Consider the following 24,519-nt stretch of genomic DNA (forward strand, 5'->3'; position numbering starts at 1 on the left):
CAAATCTTCTCTGTCAATCTCACTTAATAGCCCAGACCGCTGTCTACAAATGGAATGTTTAGAAACATGGGGTACACTTATACCTACCATTGTAACTCTTCTCTCCAAGTGCTGGCAAACCTCAATTCTCTCTTCCCTGAAGAGAAATCTATTAAAGGTGTCTGAGGTCAAGAACTTTTCCTTCAGGAGTTAAAATGAGTTAACAAATGGGCAGATTATTTTACCATCTACTAGCTGATCTGTCTCTTTTGGGAAAATCCTTATTTTTCTCTCTAGAACCCTTGGAATAAGTTGGGCTGTTGTCTCCCTCTCATATTTTTCTGGACAATATCTAGAGATGCATATTGTCACTAATTCTGATACTTTTTTGTGGCTCCCTGAAGTGACACACACAGTGGCTAAGACAACAGAAAGGGACAACTAGCATATGACTTAGAGAAAGTCATGCCTTGCCCTTGGACAGTTATGACTCTGCCTCACTCCAAATGATTTTCCTTAATGGGGCTGCTATATCACCCAGAGAACTAAGTCAGGGAGAAATGATGCACATGAAAGCAAAGTTAAAGGCAAACATAATCAACATTATTTGCTACATTAATGAAATACATTGAGCAATCACTTAACTTAGTATTTCACTTAAGCCTTGCATTCATACACATATAAAACAGATGTCCACAAACATATGCTACTGAGGTCAGCAGATTGATTGTGTACTAACTAATGATGTGTTGGGACCAACAATGGCTTAATCATTTGAGGGATAATCTTTAAGGGGATATTGAATATCCAAAATCTGGTCAGAGGTGATTTCTTTTTCTTCCTGTAATTAACAAGCTAAATTTAATTGATCTGAAATACAGTTTTTAAAATTCATAAAGATGTCTTCTCATGTCATATCTTGTTAGGTCCAAGCATAAATAATATGATGATTACACATGATGCAATACCTGAAATTTACATTTTTGGAAGTTAATGCAAGCTAACTGTGCAAATTATAGTCCAAGGCCCCTTCATGGTACAGCATAATCCCAAATTCTTAAGTGCACACTCCTCTAGCTTAATCACAGCCATTTATATTCATCATCCAATGGTCAGAGAAGTTAATGCACATAAGAATGGTTGCTAAGTGAAAAATTAAATCTTTGTTCATGGGAAACCATCAAATTGTCTTCTTGAGGGTGCAATGTAAATTCCTTGGGGACAAGCATGCTTTGGCATCATTTTTAATTTCCAGGGTCTAGCACAATGCTTTGTGTCTAATAGATGTTTAAAATATATGTTGAATTAAATTTGAATTGACTTGTTTATATGTTCATAGTAGAAGAACCTCACCAAATAAACATCACTAAAGTAATGAAGTGGTAATAATACTATGATAGTTTCCCCAATTTTGAAATATCAAATATGAATAACTTGTGAGAACTAGATTAATGACTTTCATATGTGTTATTTAATACAAGATGGTATTTCCTTTGTTCTGAATATATGAACCAGCTCAATAATCTGAAGAGAGAGGGAAGAGAGGTCTTATTTGGTATGATCATTACAGGTAAATTTGGTATGAGTAGGGTTTTTCTTTTTTCTTTTTGGTGTTGTTAAGGTGTTACTGTACTTGAAATACATTAATACCAGGCATATATGATGTCCACATGACATTTTTTGTTATTCAAAGTAAATTATTTTTGAACTTCACATCCTAGCAAAATAATGAAAGTGATGAGATAATCTCAGAAAATATCAATTGACAATATAGTGAATTTTTCTTTGTTATTTTCAAGGACATATCTAAATTATATATTCTCTCAAAAATAGTATCTAAAATTGATTTTTTCCTGTTTGACAGTTCTTTGCTTGAGTTTAACATGAATGAGCTTCAGTATGGTATTCCAGCTTTCAGTCAGAAGCAATCATTTTAAAAACCTTTCCAAATTTAATTCTAGAAGAGCTTCATTGACAGCCCTTTAATTACTGCATCTACACAATAACGAGGGGAAAAGGAGGGATATCTTGATTACTCAGTCACTGCAGTATATTTCAAATGTTTGAAAATATGCTCCCTTAGACTAGAGATAAAACTAATTACACTTCTGAGTTAATGGGCAAATGAATTTTATGTGGTCAGTAATGTTTTAAGCTTCACATTTATTGTTTCATAGTCAACAGTAGAGTTTTTTCCCCTAGGTTTGGTGTGTCTAATTTCCATGACATTTAACAGCTGATTAGTTAGACTTATTGTATGTTAGAATCCTTGCTTTCAGAGAAATCCGTGAGTTTGATTTACAGCATTTTACAGATAGCAGAGGTCTACCTCAGAAGGCATCTCCTCTCATACTTCACTAACAAATGAGGGGGAACTCATTTCTTCCTGAAATAGCTCATTGTAATTCAGGATAGAATTCAATGTTAAATAGTTTCTCCTCCCCATTCAGTGCAGCCCAAATTTTCCGTTTAGTAACCTCAACTCATTACTCCTCATTCTGCTTTCTGAAATCAAACAGAACAATTCTAAATCCTCTTTGACATGACATCTTTTCAAATGCTCCAATAAAGGTATCCTGTTCATACAATCATAGATTTAGATCTTGAGAAGACTTTGAAACTCATATTGTCCAACTCCCTATCTAATATATAAAGAAATTGAAGAAGAGAGAGGTTAAGTGATTTGATCAAAGTGACAGAGTTTTGGTTGTTAGTTTCTTTCCAGACAAACATCACACCAGACATACTTCTCCACCTTACACTTTCTAAGAAAATAAAATTTAGTTTGTCAAACCCATGTGCCACACTACATTTAGTGGTCTTGTAAAGCAAAATTACCTCTAAACCAGTAAAGTCAAACTCAAATAGAAATGGGAGCTACTGAAGTATATTTAAGTATTCCTGTCAGCTGCATAATGACTTAGAGAAGCATAGATGTTTATATATTTCTCTCTTTTTTCATTTAATACATTGACATATTAAAATCATATAGAAACTAAATTATAATCTGGTTCAGGTCGCACTTGAGCAGTGTGTTTGATACCTCTATATAGTATCAAATTAGCTGGGTAATTCATTCTGTTCAACCACAGTACAACATGCCTAATTCATGAGGGAAGAAAGGGTAGAAGATGTGTGATGGAACTATTTGGACATCTAGCTAAACTGAATACCCATGTACCATTCCCTATGGAGAAAAAAATTCATATTGTACCTGATGCTCAACAAACAAATGGAATCTTAATTCACAATGTACTTATCATTTTGACACACCTAGATGTGTAACAACAGATACGTATGAGTGGATTTTTAATTTGCACATTTAGCATTTAAACATAATCTTAATAGAAGGGTTTAGATTGACTAGCTATCTCATTACATTCCAATTTTTTGTCTATAGAAAAATAAAAAGATACATAAGATCACAAGGTAGCAAAAGAAAAGAAAAATGTATTTTAAATGTGGTTCCCACATTTTCTTCCACACCTCATCTATTCCACTCTTTATTCCCTTTTGCCTTTTCCCAGTTTACTAGGAGGCAAAATAGAACATATCTTTCTTTCCTTTTTTTCTTCCTTCTCTCCATTCTTCCTTCCCTCTTTTTCTTCTTCCCTCCCTTCCTTCTTTTGCTTATTCATTAGTTTGTTTACGCGTTTATGTAGTCATTTGCTTATTAATCCGTTTACTTGTTTGGTTCTTTATTTTTTGTTCATTCACTCATGTATTTTCTTGTCTACCTTTCTATCTATCCCTCTATCTGGCTACTCTGTCCTTGGGCAATCTTAAAAGAACTACTCAGTGTAAGACTTGGGAAACAAAATGGAATGACCTAATAATTCTCCTATGTTGTCTTAGAATGTATTGATAACTTGTTACTTTGTTCATATTATCTTCAGTGAAAGGGCTTCAGGGTGTGTCAATTAAAATGTACTTATGTACTTATCTCTATTAATGGACACACTTAGTTCTTTAAAATCTGCCAAAACAATTACAGTAGACTTAGAATCACAGATTATTAGAACTCATAGATACGTCAGAAAGCATTTAATGAATTTCCTCATCTTATAGTAGAGGAAACAGACCAGAATAAAAGTGACTTTCTGAGGGCTGTAGAGGTTGTGATTGCCAAAGATTTGATTCTTAACTGGATACCTTGCATCCAAATCCAAAATTCATAACTCATTTATGAGGTTCAAGCTTTTCTTGTCTAGGTTATGTTGGGTATGAATAGGTCTAATGAAATATCATGAGATATTACTTTGAACAACATCTCTATCATCCCTTTTATCCAAGTTTGTCAAGACAAAAATTGATTATTTGGTATTTATATAAACATTGAAAGGTTAATGACTGAAACCTGACTTCAGCACTTTGAGGCTGTATCTATAATGATAGTAACATAGTAATATCATTCTAATTTTTTTTACGTTAATCAATTATCTTTAAGATTTTCTTGTGATTTTGTCTACATGTAAACATTTAGATATACACAGATAATTACGCATGTGTTTATACATGCATTTACTTCATAGTTCTCTCTTTCTTTCTCTGTGTATGTGTGTATCTCTTGCTTGCTCTCTTTCTAACTTTCACTGTCTCTCCTCATGTACATGTATATGAAGCAGCATGACAGAGCTGATAGAAAGTTGAACTTGGACTGACTTGCAAAGACCTGGATTCAAATCTTGCCTTGGATACTTCCAGATTGTATGACCTCTGGGCAAGTGTCTCAGGCATATTTCTAAAAATATAAGTTGCTGAGAAACCTCTCTCATGTAAGTGCCCACTCACATATACAAACAAATATACAAGGAGACAAAATTGTATCAGTGAATTAATGAGACTGATTTTCACTTACATGATATGAAATTACTCACATTATTTTAGTCACCCCTTTCTTATGTATGTGCATCCATTTTGTTGAAATAGATGTATATAATTCCACATTTTTTTTTTCAAATTATTCCTGTTAGGAGACCGATTTTCTCACCTAATTTCTTCTGATCGCTGGCTCAACCAGCGGTTACTCAACCCATTTAGACAGACCACATCTCTACTTAGTGTTTTCATTTATGTAAAAGATTTGTATAGTACATATTCCAGAGTATGACATGAGCTTTTGAAAGCTTCATTAATTCTTTCAGGCCACTGGTAAATTACAACCTCAGTATGCTAAATGGTGCCCTTGTCATTTGAAATAGTTAATGCAGCTTTCAAAGGGGCCCAACTTGCTTTTAGAAAATAGCCTACATACTGGGAGCTTAGTTGTGGGGAAGAATAGTACAATTTAAGGAATTATAGACCATAGCAATGACTCAGTCTTTCTTCTAAACAGAGTAAGCCCTACATGAGTGGAATTAATTTGAAATCTCCAGGAAAAAATAAAATAAAATAAAATGAATATCCCTGGCATAAACAAGTATGAGTTAGTCTTTAAATGATTTGCAATCATTCTGAGAAAATATGAAGTACCCATGTATCTTTAGAACTGAACACATAAATCAGATAGTGGGTACTTTAGAATATTCAATGATCTATTGATTTTTAAAGATAAGGCAACAGCTATTTTCAATCCAGTGGTAAAGTTCATGGAGATGTCTTCAATTCAATAACGTCTTACCCATAGTAGACACACAATAGATGTATGTTGAATTGAATTAAATCAGTGATTCTGTATTGACTACTTAGAAGCCAGTTTTAGAAAAGACATCCTGTTTAATTGAAATTATTTCATTGAGATGTCAAATGAAAAATCTTTGTTATTTTTTAAGCTAAAAAACACATGCAGCTTACATATATTTTGTTAAACTGTGAAATGTCTTAAGAACACTCAGTCATTCAGTCCCATATGCACTTGTCCCATAACTATCCAAGCCTTTTCACAATATCTTTAATAAATATTTGTCGAATAAATAAAAGATTCATTAAAATTCTTGATTTGATTATTTTAACACTGTCAAGATAGAAAGTACACATACAGGATCCAACATTAAGGATGAAAAATGGTAATCACACACTGCTTTAGAGAAAGCAGTATAAAGTGTGCTTTATTGATATTCAGGCAATAGTGCTTTAAATACAGAAATACCGCATTTTTCATCTACTTAGTGGTGGAGTTATAATTATTGCTTTATTCATTAGAGGAGTTTGGCCATCAGACCTAGAAGAACAACATATACTATGACAGCAACAATGTAAATGAAAATAATATCAGTAGGAACAATTATACTGGCCATTTTTTCCCCTGGAAAAGAGAAAAGGAACGATTTCTCTCTCTTCTCATTAGAAAGATGAAGGTCCATGAAGGAAGTCCATTGTCATACATAGTCACTGTTCTTGATTAACCTTCTTTAAATTATTGAAAAGCAGGAAAAGCAGTTTTGGATGGAGTCAAGATGGCAGAGTAGTCGCAGGGACTTTCCCTCAAACCCTTAAAACACCTGTGAAAAAATGACTCTAAACAAAGTCTAAAGCATCAGAAGTCACAAAATGATATACTGAAGCAAACTGCCAGCCCAAGACAATCTGGAAAGCTTACAAGAAGGGTTTATAGCACCTGACTGGGAGCAGAGATCAGTTTGGTGTATGTCATACCAGCATGGACAGAGAGGGAGCAGTCCTTAGGGGACTGAATCACAGGCAGCTGCTGTGGATTCCAGAATTCTCCACCCAAAAACTGTAAAGACAGCTTCAAAGGTCAGTGGGAGAGGTCTCTCACTCAGCAGAGAGGGGAGCATGCTCCTGCCCCAGTCCTATTTCTGGCCACAGGGAAGCTGCAGCAATTGCTGAAGTGGAAGGTACTTCTGGAGACTTAACAAAGTTCAAAAGTCTAGTAATTGTCAGGAAAAATGAGCAAACGGGAGAAGAAACAGACAATAGATTCTTATTTTCTCAGGGAAGAGGTATTTTCTTATATCTTTGGTTGCTTTGCCGTGGACTACCCGAGTCTGTTTACCTTTAGCAGGTCTTAGGTGATCAGCTGGATAAACGTATTGAGAGAACAGACTTTTCAGAGTCAAACAAGGTGGTAGGCTTTATTCAGGGTCTTAGTTACGTATTCATATGCAGGGTGAGTTCTTCCCCAGGAGAAAGGAACCCCTGTCCTCCCAAGGAGCAAGGATCATACAGCAAGAGGACGGGAACAGAAGAAGGGAGGGACACTCTTCCCTCCAAGGACCCTGCTGCAAGAGGCCCCCTCAGGTTTTCCTGTCCCTACTTAAGCTCTCCTGCTGCATAGTTTGCACGTGAATACTGTGCATGCTCCCAGCCCCTACCTAATTAACAACAGGTGTGCTCAGACCATGGACCAATCTCAAGGGTGGGATGCTCTCCCCAGCAAGTTTCCACTGAGAAGAGGTGGAAAAACAAGATAGCCCGTTTTCACTCCTCAATTCCCAGCTGTTCCCTGGGGGGCCTTGTGAGAGCTCTGAGGTTTAGAAGCCCTCACCTTTACCTGACCAGAGACTGTTCACATGAAAACCGAGCTTACTTCCCAAGAGTTGGTGATGAGGATGATCAAAACATATGGCCAGAAGAAGAAAACAAAGTCAAAGTTCCTGCATCCAAAGCCTCTATGAAAAATATGAATTGGTCTCAGGCCATGGAAGACCTCAAAATAGATTTTGAAAATCAAGAGAAGTAGAGGAAAATTAGGAAGAGAAGTGAGAGGGATGTAAGAAAATCATGAAAATTTAGTCAACAACTTACTAAAGGAAATCCAAAAAAATGCTGAAAAAAAAAATAACCTTTAGGGTGGCAGAGCCAAGAACGTGGAGTAAAAAGATACATGTACTCTAGCGCTTCCCCAACAGCACCTCAACAAATTCTAGAGCAGCATAAGCCACAGAATAACAGAGTGAAAGAGATTTCCAGCCAAAGGTAACCTGGAAGGCCAACAAGAAAGGTCTATCTTAAGGGACATTGAGCAAAGCAGAGCCCAGCCCTGGCCATGTGGCTCTGGGAGGAACAGGACCTGAATAGACTTCCAGGGCAGAATTTCCAGCAGGGAGGGTCCCAGATCCCCCAACCCACAAGCAAGAAAGAAAGCTCCAAAGGTCAGTGTGAGAGGGCTTTTCCAGCTTGGTGAGAGGAAAACGGGGTTCCTGCAGCAATAACCCCAGGCGATGGCAGCAATAGCAGACTGCAGGCAGCTAAGACAGCTGGGAAGCAACTTGGGCCCATTGTATAGGGAGCTCAGCTTAAAGCTTCTGGTGGTAGGGAGGAGCTGATCTAAATCTCAGCCCTGAGTGACAGCCTAGCCTCCACCCAAAGCCCCTGGGAATTGAGTAGCTCAGTTGAATCTCAGCCTTGAACATGGCACTGGGGAAAGGAGGGGCAATAGGGCCATCTTCCTGACAGAGGATTCAGAAGTCAAGTAACTGGCTGGGAAAATGCTCAAAAAAAGGGAAAAAAATAAGATCATAGAAGGTTACTTTCTTGGTGCACAGGTATCTCCTATCCTTTCAGATGAGGAAGAAAAAGGCATATTGTACAGGAAGTCAAGGTCCCTGCCTCCAGTGCCTCCAAGGTGAACTTAAACTGGGCTCAAGCAATAGAAGAGGTTGAAAAGTGAGTTAGCAGTTTGCTAAAGGAGAACTAAAAAAAAAAATGCTGAGGAAAATAACACCTTTAAAAAGAGGCTAATTCAATTGGAAAAAGAGGTCCAAAAAGCCAATGAAGAGAAGGAGGTTTTACAAAGCAGAATTAGTCAAATGGAAGAGAAGGTTCAAAAGCTCACTGAACAAAATAGTTCTTTGAAAGAGATAATTGAGTTCAGGGAAATGAATGACTATGAGATAAACCAAGCAGTTAAAAAAGAAAATCAAAAGTTTGAGAAAATAGAAGATAATGTGAATCATCTCATTGGAAAAACAACTGACCTGGAAAACAGATCCAGGAGAGACAATTTAAAAATCATGGGACTATCTGAAAACCATGATCAAAAAAGAGCCTAGACATTATCTTCCATGAAATTATCAAGGAAAATTGTCCTGATATTCTAGAACCAGAGGGCAAAATAAATATTGAAAGAATCCACTGATCACCTTCTGAAAGAGACCTGAAGATAGAAACTCCTGGGAATATTGTGGCCAAATTTCAGAGTTCTCAGGTCAAGGTATACAAGGTCAAATACTGCAAGCAGGTAGAAAGAAACAATTCGAGTATTGTGGAAATGCAATCAAGATAACATACTATCTGGCATCTACAACATTAAGGGATCAAAGGGCTTGGAACAGGATATTCCAGAAGTCAAAGGAACTAGGATTAAAACCAAGAATCACCTACCTGGCAAAACTGAGTATAATACTTTAAGGGACTAAATGGTCATTCAATGATATAGAAGACTTTGAGCATTCATGATGAAAAGACCAGAACTGAATAGAAAATATCACTTTCAAACACAAGATTCAAGAGAAGCATGAAAAGATAAACAGGAAAGAGAAATCAAAAAAAAAAAAAAACCTTTCTAAACCTAAATTGTTTATATTCCATTTTGGAAAGATAATATTTGTAACTCTTGAGACTTTTCTCAGTATTTGGGTAGGTGGAGGAATCGTACATACATGGACACACACACAAATAGACAGAGAGTACAGGTTGAGTTGATTCAGAAGAGATGATATTCACAAAAGAAAATAAAATAAAAATTAAGGGGTGAGGGAGGAAAATATTGGAAGGAGAACGGGAGAAATGGAATGGGGCAGGCTATAACTCATAAAAGAGATAAGAAAAATCTTGTTCCATGGAGGAGAAAAGGGAGAAGGGGAGAGGGGAAAAGTGAAACTTGCTCTCTTCACATATGGCTTAAGGAGGGAATAACATTCTCACTTAAATTTTGTATGAATACCTTTCTTACACTACAGGAATGTAGAGGAGGTGACAAGTGGAGTGAAGGGAATGACAGAAGGGAGGGCAAATGGGGGAAGGCAGTAACTAGAAATAAACACTTTTGGGAGGGGACAAGATTAAATGAGGGAATAAAAAAATAAAATAAGGGAGATAGGGTAGGATAGAGGGCAATATAGTTAGTATTACACAATATGAATATTATGGAAGTCTTTTGCAAAATGACACATATTTATTCTGTATTGAATTGCTTGCCATCTCAGTGGGGATGGGTAGGGAAGGAGGGAGGGAGAGGAGTTGGAATTCAAAGTATTAGAAACGAAAATTGAGAATTATTATTGTATATAACCGAGAAATAAGAAACATAGGTAATGGGGTATAGAAATTTTTCTTGCCCTACAAGAATAGAGAGAAGATGGGGATAAGGGAAGAGTGGAGTGTGATAGAAGGGAGGGTACATTGAGGGAAGGGGTAATCAGAATGTGAGGTATTGGGGGTGAGGGGGAGGGGAGTGATGGGGAGTAAAATTGGACATGCTACAAAGTGATGTAAAAGCAATTAGTATTAAAACAATTGACTGAATTAATTACTGAAAGTAAATCAGAGATATCTGTAGTCTAGAGTAAAGAATTTTGGTCTAAGTTTCCTAGAGTCAGGTAGCTTTGGGTAAAATTTGGCATTGATGGAAAAGATAACATTTTAATGGTCAATTTGATTTTATGATTACTATTTAATCAGGAACTAGAACATGTATAGAAAGGCATGTCATACACTTAAGACTTGTCTCAAAAGATGTTCCTTAGCCAATGTGAAATTATAGTTATATCTAAAAACTGGTTATTGGAACTTGCCATTTTAAGATTCTATGGGACTATTAACTGACTGTTCTTGTGGGTCTAACTCCAGGTGCGAATGGCAAGAAAGGTGGTCTGAGCCTCCAATCCATGATGCCAGTAAGCCTGTGAGATGCTGGCATGAAATGCAAAAGGTGATCTCATGGGAAGGGTGGGAGAGTGGCTGTTCAGCTTGGGCTGAAGTAGGAATATCCTGACTCTACTTTCCTACTGACACCTGGCAAATTTTAAGCCTGACTGAATGTAAGATGACAATCTACTCCTGCCTGGAACTAACATGATGTTGGGGAGATATTGTTTCCCTGCAATATCCTTACTCTTGGTGTCAATTTCCTATAGTCAAAAGGTTTGTAAACTTAATGCCAGATCTATTAAATTGTAGATTGTTGGTAGGGGAACATCCAAGGTTAAGTCTAAAATTAAGCTATTAGTCTAAGGACTTTGGACCAACAGCAATAAGTTAGGGTCTTTTAATTCTTAGTAACAGTGTGGAGACAGTTGGGTCAAGGGCTTGTGAAGTTAGCATACATAATTATTGTGTCTCAGTTGATTAATGTTAAAAAAAATTCTTTTGTGGTCTATTTTGTAAATACTTTAAAAGAAGTATGATCTGACAAAAAAAAAGACCTTTAAAACTGGACCAACCCAAATGGCAAAAGAGATCCAAAAACTCAATGAGGAGAATGCCTGAAAAAGCAGAATGGATCAAATCGAAAAAGAGATCCAAAAGCTCACTGAAGAAAATAATCCTTTAACAATGAGAATGGAACAAATGGAAACCAATGACTTCATGGGAAATCAAAAAATTAAAAAACAAACTGAAAGAATGAAAAATAGAAGATAATGTGAAGTATCTCATTGGAAAAACAACTGACCTGGAAAACAAATCCAGTGGAGAGAATTTAAAAATTATTGGACTATTTGAAAGTCTTGTTCAAAAGAAGAGGCTAGACATTGTCTTTCAAGAAATTATCAAGGAAAACTTCCCTGACATTCTAGAACCAGAAGGTAAAATAGAAATGGAAACAACCTACCTATCATCTCCTGAAAAACCTCTCAAAAGGAAAACTAGGAATATTATAGCCAAATTCCAGAGTTTCCAAGTCAAGGAGAAAATATTACAAGCACCCAGAAAGAAACAATTCAAGCATTGTGGAAACACAATCAGCTTCTACACCATGGGACCAGAAGACTTGCAATATGATATTCTATAGGTCAAAGTAGCTAGGATTAAAGCCAAGTATCACTTATCCAGCAAAACTGAGTACAATACTTCAGGAAGAAAAAATGGAACTTCAATGAAATAAAGGAATTCCAAGCATTCTTGTTGAAAAGACCAAAGGTGAATAGAAAATTTTTCTTTCACATATAGGAATCAAGAGAAACATGAAAAGGTAAAGAGGAAAGAGAAACCATAAAGGATTTATTAAAGTTGAATTATTTACATTCCTAAATGGAAAGCATGCATTTGTAACTCAGGAGACCTTTCTCAGCATTTAGATAAAGGATAGTTGGAGGAAATAGCTATATCTATATCTGTATATCTATATCATATATAGATATAGATATATTTCTATAGATATATCTATATATCTATATCTATCTATATCTATATCTATATCTATATATCTATATATATATCTATATATATATATATATATATATATATATACAGAAGAGGGGCAGAGGGGCAGCTGGTGAGCTGAATATGAAGGCAATACACCTGAAAAATAAAATTAAAATAAAATTAACTCTTGAAAGGAATGTACTAGGAGAAAGAGAAAGGGAGAGGTAGACTGTAGTTAATCATTTTACCTAAAACGGACAAGAAAGATCTTTTATAATGGAGCAGAAGGAGACAGAAGCTGAGAGGAAATAAGTGAGTCTTCTTTTCATTGGATTTGGCTTCAAGAGGCAATAACATACACATTTAATTGCTTATGAAAGTTTATCTTATACTGCAGGAAAGCATGGTGGGGGGAGGGGATAAGAAAGGAGGGATAAGAGAAGGAACAGCAGATTGGGGGAGGGGGTAATCAAAAATATGCGCTTTTGCAGAAAGACAGAGAACTGAATAAATGGAGGTCAGGACAGGATAGAGGGAACTATAGTTAGTCTTTCACAACATGGCTATTATGGAGGTCTTTCTCATGCCCACACATGTATGACCTACATCGAATTGATTGCCTTCTCAGTGAAGGTGAGTGGGGTGGGGGGAAGGCAAGGAATGTGGAATTCAAAGCTTTAAAAATGAATATTTGATGTTGTTTTTACATGCAACTTGGAAATAACCTATATAGGCAATAGTTTATAGAAATCTATCTTACTCTACAGGAAATTAGAAGGGAAAGGCATAAGACAGGGAGGAGTGGTGATAGAAGGGAGGACAGACTGCAGGAAAGGGCAATCAGAATACACAATGTTCTGGGGTGGAGGAAGGGAAGAGGTGGAGAGAAAATTCAAAATTCAAAACTTTGTGGAATTGAATGTAGAAAACTGAAAATAAGTAAATTTATTACAAAATAAAAAAAGAATTAAAATTGTTGAAAAATAATTTTCAATTGATAGACAGAGGTGGAAAATATATAGAAATGGTTCATGTAAATTAAAGTTGTAAGCATATTTTAATTTAAATTGATGAGAGAGAGACAGAGAGACAGAGACTGAGACTTTAGTTTACAAAATGAAGTGTTTCTCCACATAGTTTCCAGAGTGTCCACAATCCAGTGACATGGGGTTATGGAATTCCCATTCACCAGGAAATGCCTCTCACAAAATGGAGCATCTTTTGAGGACTGAAAATCCACCTTGCCCCAAGCATATATAAGCAATATTAAGGTCAGTAGACAAAAGAGGCAACCTGACAAACATAGGCTAATCCCAGGAGATCATAAATTCAGTCTTCTCTTAAAAATAGATCAACAAATAAAAATAAATATGGGACTTGACAATAGTAATAAATCTAACAACGGCATGTCATATATTCGTTTGTGTGTGTGCATGTGTGCCTTTTCAGTTAGAAACACTTTTTTTTATATTGTGGTGCTAATATAGATTCTTATCAGCTTTAATAAATTAGCATGGGTGTAATGATCCCCATTTTAGAGATGACAATAAATATTTTCTAAATATCCATTATTTATGTTCCAGGGCTTGTGCTAGGTAGGAACTGAGGATGCAAAGCCAAATGTACAGCATTCTCTGCCTTTAGGAGCTTTCATTCTGCAAAGAGCAAAAGGAAATCTTTCAAAGTCTGATCTCTGGCATTCAGTAATGTTGCTGTATATCCTACTCTATAAAGGCAAAAGTGAAGAGAGGAAGGAAAGGAATCTTTTAAAATTAAGTCTAGATATTAATAACAGGGATGAAGCAGAAGTCCTTATGAAAACCAATCAAACCCCAGGATCATAACAAAGATCCTGGTGGTTGCAGAATGACTAGCCAGAAAACAAACAAAAGTGATAGACTTTAATATGAAGGGTCAGTTGAGTCAGCCCTTGAAAAAATTAGAATATTTAGTCAATTAATGATCTAGGACTTCTTCCACTACCTGTCACTCTCCCCAACTCTGTTCCAGACAATAGTCACCCAGTACAGACAACGCAAAATATCACTAGGCATAGAGTATAAGTTAACTGGTTAACAAGTAATGCCCATTCAACTGTGTAATTAAAATTGTGAATCCTTATACAAGAAGAAATTAAGACAAATTCACTTGAGGAGAAAAATCCTTAGGGAGCAAGGGCCTATTGGAAAGGACCCTAGGATACCAAACCCAGGAGGAAAAATCAAGGCAGGTCACTTTGCATAGCTCTCCTCACTTAAATCTAATTCAATTCCAAGTCATGGCATCACCTTCCTGATATCATGATCCTCATCAACAAGGAAAGAACAAACAACAGCCTGTAAATAGTTCCAGCTGCCGTCCTGAGATACAACTGGATAGTTCCTTCAAGGTCCTTGTTCTTTCCCTTCCCCCTTCCTTTCCCTTTCCTTCCCTTCCCTTCCTTTTCCTTCCCTTCCCTTCCCTTCTCTTCCCTTTCTTTCCCTTCTTTGCCATTCTTTGCCTTATCCCTTACATACCCTTAATCACTAAATGGGCACTGCCTCAATAAAACTGAAATCTTGGAAATATCTTAGCCTAAAAGGGCCAAGGTCTCTCACTACTTCCTGGGTTATCTCCAGTCATCCTGAAGAATATCTGGTCACTAGACCCAGATAGCTCTGGAGGAGAAAGTGAGGCTGGTGCCCTTGTACAGCCCCCCTTCACTTAAATTCAATTCACTTGAATGTCAGACATCACCTTTCTGATGTCATAGTTCTCTTTAAGAAAAGCAGACAAATAACAGGATACTGGATCCATGGGAGTAGAACACAAGACAGCATTCCTTTCCTCAAAGGAGATACCATGGAATACCCACCATCCAATAAAGAGAAAGATGATGCTCAACTCTATGGGAGGAAAATACAGTAAGACACTGTGGATACTTCTGGGGACTCTATGTGGTATTTCAGTATTGGATCATGGAGGACTTCCCTCTGAGGTTGGATCACTTGAAAAGGAAATGTACCAACTGGCCTATTTTACCTAATTATTTTTGATTAACTCCATTGTTTCTATGTTACTGAAGAATGAATGCTTTTAACATGTAAATGGAACAAATTTAAATTCACAATTAAGAAAAATCATTAGTTTATCAACTTCAATGGCCTGAAACAAAACTATAATTGATATCCTTAGTTAAACAAAATTCTGCACTGTCCCTCCCCTCTTCTCTTTTCCTTCTTATTCTCTCATTAAACTTTTTAAAATTTTTCTTTCTTTGACCCACTTATGGTTGCTTCTAGCTAATTGCCCCTTGCCTAACTATTAGCAAATTGGTCTTCAGTGACCACCTCCTTAAAATCCCTTCATCCAAAGTAGAGCATTGAAGAGAAAGGAATCTTTAGTTTTATGGTAGCACCATCAATTCTACCTCTCTATTTGTTAAAGCAAAATTATAGCAACAAATAACAATAGTGCTTTCTCATACTCACTACTGCCACCAAATAGCTTCTTTTGCTGAGGAAAAGTTATATATTCAGCACACACATAATTTGACAAGATCAGGGCTAAATTGCTTTTCTGAGTAGTCCTGATTACAACATATTGTGCTAAACTGTTATGTCTAACTGTGTAATCAAATACACTATAAACGGTCTTTTCCTTGCTGCATGCCAATGCAATACCATACATAAAAGGGGGGTGCAATGGAGAGTAGATATGAAAAATGGACAAGTAGAAATCCATGTATTTGATTTTGAAAGCCTGTGTGATGCAGTGCAATGAATTCCAACCAGAATCAGCTCAAGTAAACATTTAAGTACAGTGTGGGCAGACCAAAAAAAAAAAAAAAAAACATATTGCATTAGCCTAGATCATTAGGAAACACCATGAAGATGAATAGAAAAAGTATCTCAGTACCTGGTAATTTATGCAATGTGTGTGCTATCAGATATGTAAAGTGTAAATTTCTAAAAATAGATTTAGCGGAAGAGCATTATAGGCATCTGTTCCATAAAGAAATATATTCTTGAGTGTCAATTCTTTCAAATTAAACTCAAGACCTCTTTTGAAAATAACAGAATAGCATATACTTCTTGTATTCACAAAGGTTCTAAATTCTTTTGGCATGAGAGAATGTGTTGAGTCCTTTTATCTTATCAATTACTCTCTTGAACTAAAACTGGCTCAGATCAAATGACTAGGCTCCAAATCAGATAGTGAGTGGAAACTCAGACTCACCAGTTTACAGCTGGAAATTCTTTAACATTTATCTTGTCCAACAATTTGATTTTGATAGTATTTCCCCAGGGAGAATTTTGTTCCCCAAAATATCAGCGAATGAGAGAACTGTCTGTAGTAAATAAAGACCCTCTAGTGCAGTTTGAGTAATTACTGCTTAGGTTCAAAAATAGCTTGCCTTTTATTTCTATATCTATTTTGCCTACATGCTATTTATACTAATATGGCAGTACACTTGCACATAAACATACATGTATGTATTTGCATATCTATGTATTAATGTATATATATACATATATGTGTGCATATATAAGTATATGTATATGGGAGAGAGAGAGAAAGAGAACGAATGTTTGATCGTGTGTGTATGTATATAATGGTGCAACATTTACCCAAAAAGGAACTTCAAAAAGAACAGAGATAGCAGATGTCATCAATGAAATGTATTGATAGAAAGGTATGGTGTGTTGATCTTGTGGAAAGGGAGAGGGATGGCAAGTGAACAAACAGCCAGAGCATTAAAATGACACCCTTGAAATGTCAGGAGAAATAAGGAAATCCTTCAGCATGTTGAGTAGACATCCTGTGAATAACTTATGGGAATCTATAACCATGAGTCACTTTGTGATTTTTTTCATTAAAATCACAGATTTATCTAAGTGCTTGAGAAAATATGTATAATATAAACTTTATGGATAAATATAACATTAATAGGTTGCACCAATGAAATCACAAGTCTAGGGAGGAAAAAAAAAGTGTGCATGTGGCATCGCTTATTCAGCAGCTACTACATGTCAGGCATGGTGCTATGAGTTGTGAACACAAGGAGAGGAGGAAGTTTCTTCTTTGAAGGAGCTTACATTTTAGCGAAGAAAGTGATATGTACATAGAAAATCAAATATAAAATAGAATCAAAGTAACCTCAGGGGAGGATACACTAGTAAATGGGAAATGACAGCAAGGTGGATACAAAAAAAAAAAAATCAGAACTGGCTTTCAGTAAGTAAAGAGGTGCATGAGTTGATCTTTGAAGAAGTCTGAGCCTCAGTGATACAGAGGTGAAAAGGATGTTCATTTTGAGTAAGGACATCCAGTTGAAAGGCCCAGAGAATGAGATATACTATCATAATTGGGAGAAAGTTGTATATGAAGAGCAATGAGAATATGTCTGTTTCACTGGAACATAAAGAGTTGTGCTCAAGGTCTGGAAAGGAAGGCTGAAAACAGAATATGTATTTGATCCCATAAGCAAGAGAACACCTTTGCATCTTAGGGAGCAGGTAAATGACATGGTCAGATCAATGATTTAGAAATATCAATTAGAAAACTACAGAGAAGTCAGATTGGTCTCAACCTGTAAGTTCATTAGTGAAGGAAACTACTCAGAAGTAAATTCTTTTAATAAAGTAGATCAGCAACTGTTCTGAAATTTTTAGTTTTCTCGAATTAAAGGGGAGTGTGGAGGGAACAAGTATTTATATAGTGCCTACTATATGCCAGGCACTCTTACAAGTACTTTACAAATTTATTTTCTGATTTAATCCTCACAACAACCTGGTGACATAGGTTCTTGTCCAAGGTCACACAGCCTATAAATGTCTGAGATTGGATTTGAACTCAGACCCAGGGCTCTATTGACTATGCCACCTAGCTGTTTCTCTGAGGCACTGAAAGAATTTGAAACTTGTCCTGGATTATACAACCATTATGTTTCAAAGGTGGAACTTAAACTCAGGTCTTCCTGACTCTGAAGCCAGCTCTCTATTTAATATGATAACCTATAATCATGTCATCATTTTATATATTAGAAATATAAATTACTGGAAAATATAACAAATTAAGAATAGCAAAGCACAAATTCTTAATCTGGTTTTGCAACTTACTAATTGAATAACTTTGGTGGGACCATGATCTTATCTATAATGGGGGTTCTCTCCACTAATGTCAATCATAATCTGTCTAAATCATCTCTTTATATGGAGTCATTATTATTATTTTATAACAAATACTCCCTAGAGCACTGGTCTACAATATGGCCTACAAGTTCCCTTTCATGACATGATCCATGAGAATATGCCACCAATCTCTCTGAATAAAAACCAATCCCACCCTCATCACAATAACTAATCATGGGATATATCTCTAACACAACCCTTTCACTTCCATTATCCATTATCAATCACACTACTCTGCTCCATTCACTTTTGCCACTAACCCAAACTGTCATACAAGTTCCTAGCCTGTTGTGTGTGTGTGTGTGTGTGTGTGTGTGTGTGTATGTATGAAGTCATATCTAACCTGGAATCCTGAAACAGCTACTTTAAAATTTCCTCCTCCCACAGAGGATATACACGTTTTTCCCAGGTCACGTTTCTGTATCAATGGTGAATGTGGTCCTGTATTCTAGAGTAGCAACTAGAATCTGAGATTTCCCTACTCCATTCACTAGTAGCATTTTCTAGGGGAAGAAACTATTCTTCAATAATGAAGTATCTGCTTGACTAAGTGCATTTACTAACGAATGATTATCATTACAATTTTGACCTATTCCCAGGGCACATACAAGTAATTTTTTTAAGTGAAAAATTTTATTTTCACATTAGTGCATATTCATTGTAAAATCAGTGGTTTGCCAATATGATATGATGGGAAGTGATGATAAAACTTCTTTGTAACATACAGAGATTCACTCGACAAAGTGTTTAAAATAATTTTCAGACTTAAAGATGAGAAACGTTATTTTTTTCTTTTATAAATAGACAGGAACTCCAAATTTGCTGAACTTTTCAAAGTTGCCAAGTGTCTGTCTGTAGTATTTAGAAGATGTGAAAAAAATTAACACACAAATACCTACTACCAAGCACACACTTTTGAAAAAATAAACATATTTAACTTATCCCTTCAAAGTAAAAGTAATATTTTAACATTTAGTAAAAAATTTACTGGGGCGGTTTAGGTGGCACAGTGGATAGACTGCCTGGCATAGAGTCAGGACGACTCATCTTCATGATTTCAAATCTGACCTCAGACTCTGAGCAAGTCACTTGAACTTCTTTGCCTCAGTTTACTCATGTGTAAAATGAGTAAGAGAAGGAAATGGCAAACCACTCCTGTATCTTTACTAAGAAAACTGTAAATGGGGTCATGAAGAGTCTGACATGACTGAAAAATGGCAAATTTTTTTTTTCTTTTTGCAAATAAGTTTGTACTATAGAAAATATATTTTGAAAACTGATATTTCAAAATATTGCTACTAGAAAGTGTTTGTTTATTTTGTTTTGTTCTTGATCAAAATGGATATGTATATCACCTCTAAATGTCTGAACACATAAGCGCAACACACACACAAAATCCAGGAAAAAAAAGTAATTGCTAAACTACTGAAAAGTCTTGCAAGGGAAGAGTTTGACTTCATTTTTGTCTCATTTGTTGAAAGTATTAAAATGCAATATGTTTCAATATTTTGCAGAAGCAACTGATTAACAGTAATAAAGATGGAAATGTTTAAGGTTGATTTCAGTTCTAAAAAAATCTGTAAAACTGATAGACATGATTAAAAAAAGAGCATCAGGATTTATTAAGCACAACCAATAATGAATTTTTTTCACCTGGATCTACTCATCTTTGAACTGTATTTTTTTAAACTCATAATAGTTAAAAATGAAGTCCTGGAATCAACTGAATTTAGGATCATGTAGTCATTTATAGTAGTAATAGTAGTATATGTATTGGAAGAGAAATGGGGATTGGACCTGTGATTTCAAAAGTATGAGAGAAATCAAGATGAGGAAACTGAAATATATATATATATATATATATATATATATATATATATATATATATATATATATATATATATGTCCTTAAAGAGTTGTCTTGATCTTTGAGAGGTTTAATGGTTTGCTTAAGACTACTTAACCATAGGCAGCTTGTATCAGATCTGGGACTTAAACCCAAGTACCATATTCCATAATTTGAGGATCTCTATTCACCATGCCATGTTGCCTTTCATACACAATATATGACTTATAAAACAATAAACACACATATGTAATCCATCTCTGAGGCACTTCTATCACGGCACCCACATTCTCTGACATATAGTGGCTTATTTACCCTAACTCATACTAGTAGACCTGAGTTCCCAGAGAAAGATTACTATTATATAACTACTCTTAACCTCTGTCAGGGCCTTAGGCATAACTTATTTAATTTAATTTGTTTATTTTTTTCCTGAGGCAATTGGGATTAAGTGACTCACCAGGGGTCTCACAGTTAGTAAGTGTCAAGGATCTAAGGCTGGATTTGAACTCAGGTCCTCCCTTCTCCAAGACTGATGTTCTGTCCACTGTGCCACCTAACTGCCCCATCACAATTTTTATGTGAAGAAAATATTCTCCTTAACACACCATTATAACTCTTAACTAATCCCGCATGCATATTTCTGTTTCTACCACTTATAATGATGACACTGCTGTCTTGCCTTTAAAAATTACTAGTCTTCTGTTTTTTTTATAATCATAGTTTTTCCCTAGTATCTTCCTCCTCCCCCTCCTAGAGAGCCATTTCTTATAACATGTAGTATATTTTAAAGACCAAAAATAAGAGAGGAGCAGTAAGGGCAAAAATCAATCAATATGTTCAAAAAGTTCAAAAACATGTGCAATATGTACCACTTGCAGACCTCCCATTTCCATAAAAGAATGAGTTAGGGATGTCTTCTCATATCCTTTCATTCACATCACCTTGATCACTATAAATTTGTTATATTCACGTTTGATTTTTTCTCTTTTTTTAATATGTGTGCATTGTCGGAATCATTGTGTATAGTGCTTTTGTCTCTACTTACTTCACACTGTATCAGTTTATGGAACTCTTTCCATGATTCTCTGTATTCATCATTTACATTATTTTTACACCATAGTAATAATGTTCCATTTTTTTGATATAACACAATTTGTTTAGACATTTTCTTATTGATAGACATTTTTTTCTGTTTGATTGCTTTCCTTCTTATCCCAAGTGCATTAATTTTGTCTGAGCAGAAGCATTTAAATGTCATGTAATCATAGACACACACACACACACACACACACATATACGAGCATATACATTTTATCTCTTGTAGTTAACTCTCTCTTGATTGATTCAGAATACATCTTCTTCCCATAGCTATGAGAGGTATATGATCTTCTCTTCTAATTAAAAAAAATATCACATTTAATATCAAGACTGTGTGCTAATTTAGAATATATTGTAGAATATGGTACAGGGTGTTGATTTAGGTAGGGTGCCTAATTTCTACCAGACTGCTTTCCAGTTTCCCCAGAAGTGTTTATCAAATAAATTTTTTGTTTGATGATTCATCTTTTAAATTTTCTCAGGCACTGTTTTGCTGAGTTCCATTGTTTCTGTCTTGTCTAGTCTGTTCCATTGAGCTATATCTCTATTTTTAAACAATACCAGATGGTTCTGATGACTGTTTTTTCATAATATAACTTGAGGTCTTGAAGTATTATGACCACTTTACCTCTACTTCTTTCCATCATTTTTCTTGATATTCTAGATTTCCAAGTGAATTTGGGTACTATTTTGTTAACTTCTACAAAGCATTCTCTTGGTAATTTGAGCAGTATAGCATTAAAGGTGTAAATTAACATTAATAGTATTTTCATCTTTATTATATTGGCATGGCCCAGTCATGAGCACTAATAATTTTTCCAGCTATTTAAGCTGTTTTTTTTTCTTTTTGTTATTATTTCTTTACGAAGAGTTTTGTAATTGAATCTATGCAAATCTTTTATTTGCTTTGGTAGATTGATCCCCAGATATTTTAGAATTATTTTAAATGAGATTTCATTTTCTATTTTTCCTTTTTGAATTTTGTTATTGTATAGAAATGCAGTAGGTTTTTAAGGGGCTATTTCATAGCTTGGAAATATTCTGAAGCTATAAATTGTCTCAATTAGTATTTTTGCTGATTCCTTGGATTTTCTAAATATTCCATGATATCATCAGCAAGAAGGACAATTTTATTTCCTTTTACCTATCTTTATGCCTTTAATTTCTCTTGCTTGTCTTATTGCTGTTACTAGCATTTCCAGAGCTATATCACATAAAAGTAGGGAGAGTGACACCATTAAGTTTTAAACATAAGCATTTACTTAAGAGGAAAATTCAGGAATGATCAATACATCTAAGTCCACTCATAAACCTCGGTCACATTTTCCCACTAATGCACTTAATATCTTTGGGGGAGAATTGGTACATACTTAAAGAAACCTAAAAAGTAATTACATATGTAAGGAAAATTCATGCACTCAGGTTACCTCTCAACTCTATATTCTTTCTTAGTAATTGTCCATAAAAGTTTCCTGATGTATGTAAGCCTTTTTGCTAAATTATGTGTCTAGTGCTAAGCAGAGCTGATCCACTCTTCTTTCCCTAACACTTCACCAAGCACCATGTCTTAGCTGAAGTAGCCTAACTAGAAATATTTTTGATTCTCTGTTTCCAAGCTATTTCACTCTCAGTTGGACTTACTCTTCCATAGCAGTTGTCTTTATTCCCCTTTCCTAGAATGCTACCCTTCTTCATCTCTACCAACTGGTTTACTTGTGTGTTTTTTTTTCAAGTTTCAATTGAAATCACATCTTTTACAAGAAGGCTCTGCTGACCCACCTTAATACTAGTTCCTCTGCTCTATTGGTTATCTCTAATTTATCATGTACATAGGGTATTTTTGTACATTATTTCCCCCATTAAACTGGAACTCCTTGAGAGTGGGGAAAGCTATATATCTTTCTTTGCATCCAAAGTATTTAAAACAATGCTTAGCATGAAGTAAGCATTCAGTCCTTGTTTGTTGATTGAATACCCAAGTCTACAGCAACTGTAGTATTTATCACATTTAGTTTCAGGCTGAGAGCGTGCTTTCAGGTGAAGTAATATTTTATGCATATGCATGTACACACATGTGCATATACAGACACATACATGTATATGCATACGTGTGTGTCTGTATAAAATAAGGAAAAAGCAACCAGTTTTATCTTAAACTGCCAAAAGTTTTTCCAATTCTCATCCTTCCCAGGATTCTTCTTCTCTACCTCTCAGGAACAATAGACGATAAGACAGAAAACTACTTTCAGATTTCTTTTCTCTTTTTCTCCTTATCAGAAAATCATAATAGAAAACAGTACATACTCTCTACTCCTTATTCTTCAGCAGCAAGTCATAATAGAAAAAACACAAACACAGTATATTTTCATTATTCCTTTTCCTTCCCAACATCAGGTGAGAGAAAAAATACTCCAGGCTTTAATTAGCCAATCAATGTGACCATCAAAAATCTTAGTACAGAGAGAGTTATGATCTTTCTTTAACAAAGTTTTAGAATATGTCTTATTGCTTTTTTCTTATATTTCTGGGTTCAGACTCTGGAAACTCTTTGACCACACTTTAGTTTATGATAAATAAACATATTCTCATCTTCTGTCTATAATCAGAAAAATTAAAGCAATCATAACCCCAGAATAGATTGGGTGTCCATATGTACCAGTTATAAATCTAAAAAGTTACCTAGTTCTTCAACTTCTGATATGCAAATCACTGAAACATACTGTTTGCTCCAATATTCTACATATAATTATATTCTAATAAGCAACTGCCATTTCATTACTGAATGAGACTTAACTTCAGGCTCCAAGGTGTGGGCCCCAGGGTGGTCCTGGAATGACTACAAGAGACATGTGATAAGTCAATGGATAAAAGAGACATAGAGCCATTTCCCATTCCCTCTCATAGCCAATAATGGGGCTTGTCTTCAATACAACTATGCCAGACACTGTACTTATTATCATTGGATACTATCTATTTCTGACCCCTCCCACTGCTCTGCAAGTTCCTAACCTCTTCCTATCTGTCCTAGTAGTGGACACCTTAGGACTGTTCAAACCCAACCTCAGTTTGGATACCCACACTAGTATCTACGTAAGCATTTTTGCAAAAATTTACCTGTTGTCACCTCCCCTTCTGCAGGCCCATCATCATGCT

This window comes from Notamacropus eugenii, chromosome 4 (assembly GCF_028372415.1).
Source record: "Notamacropus eugenii isolate mMacEug1 chromosome 4, mMacEug1.pri_v2, whole genome shotgun sequence".
Classification (NCBI taxonomy): Eukaryota; Metazoa; Chordata; class Mammalia; order Diprotodontia; family Macropodidae; genus Notamacropus; species Notamacropus eugenii.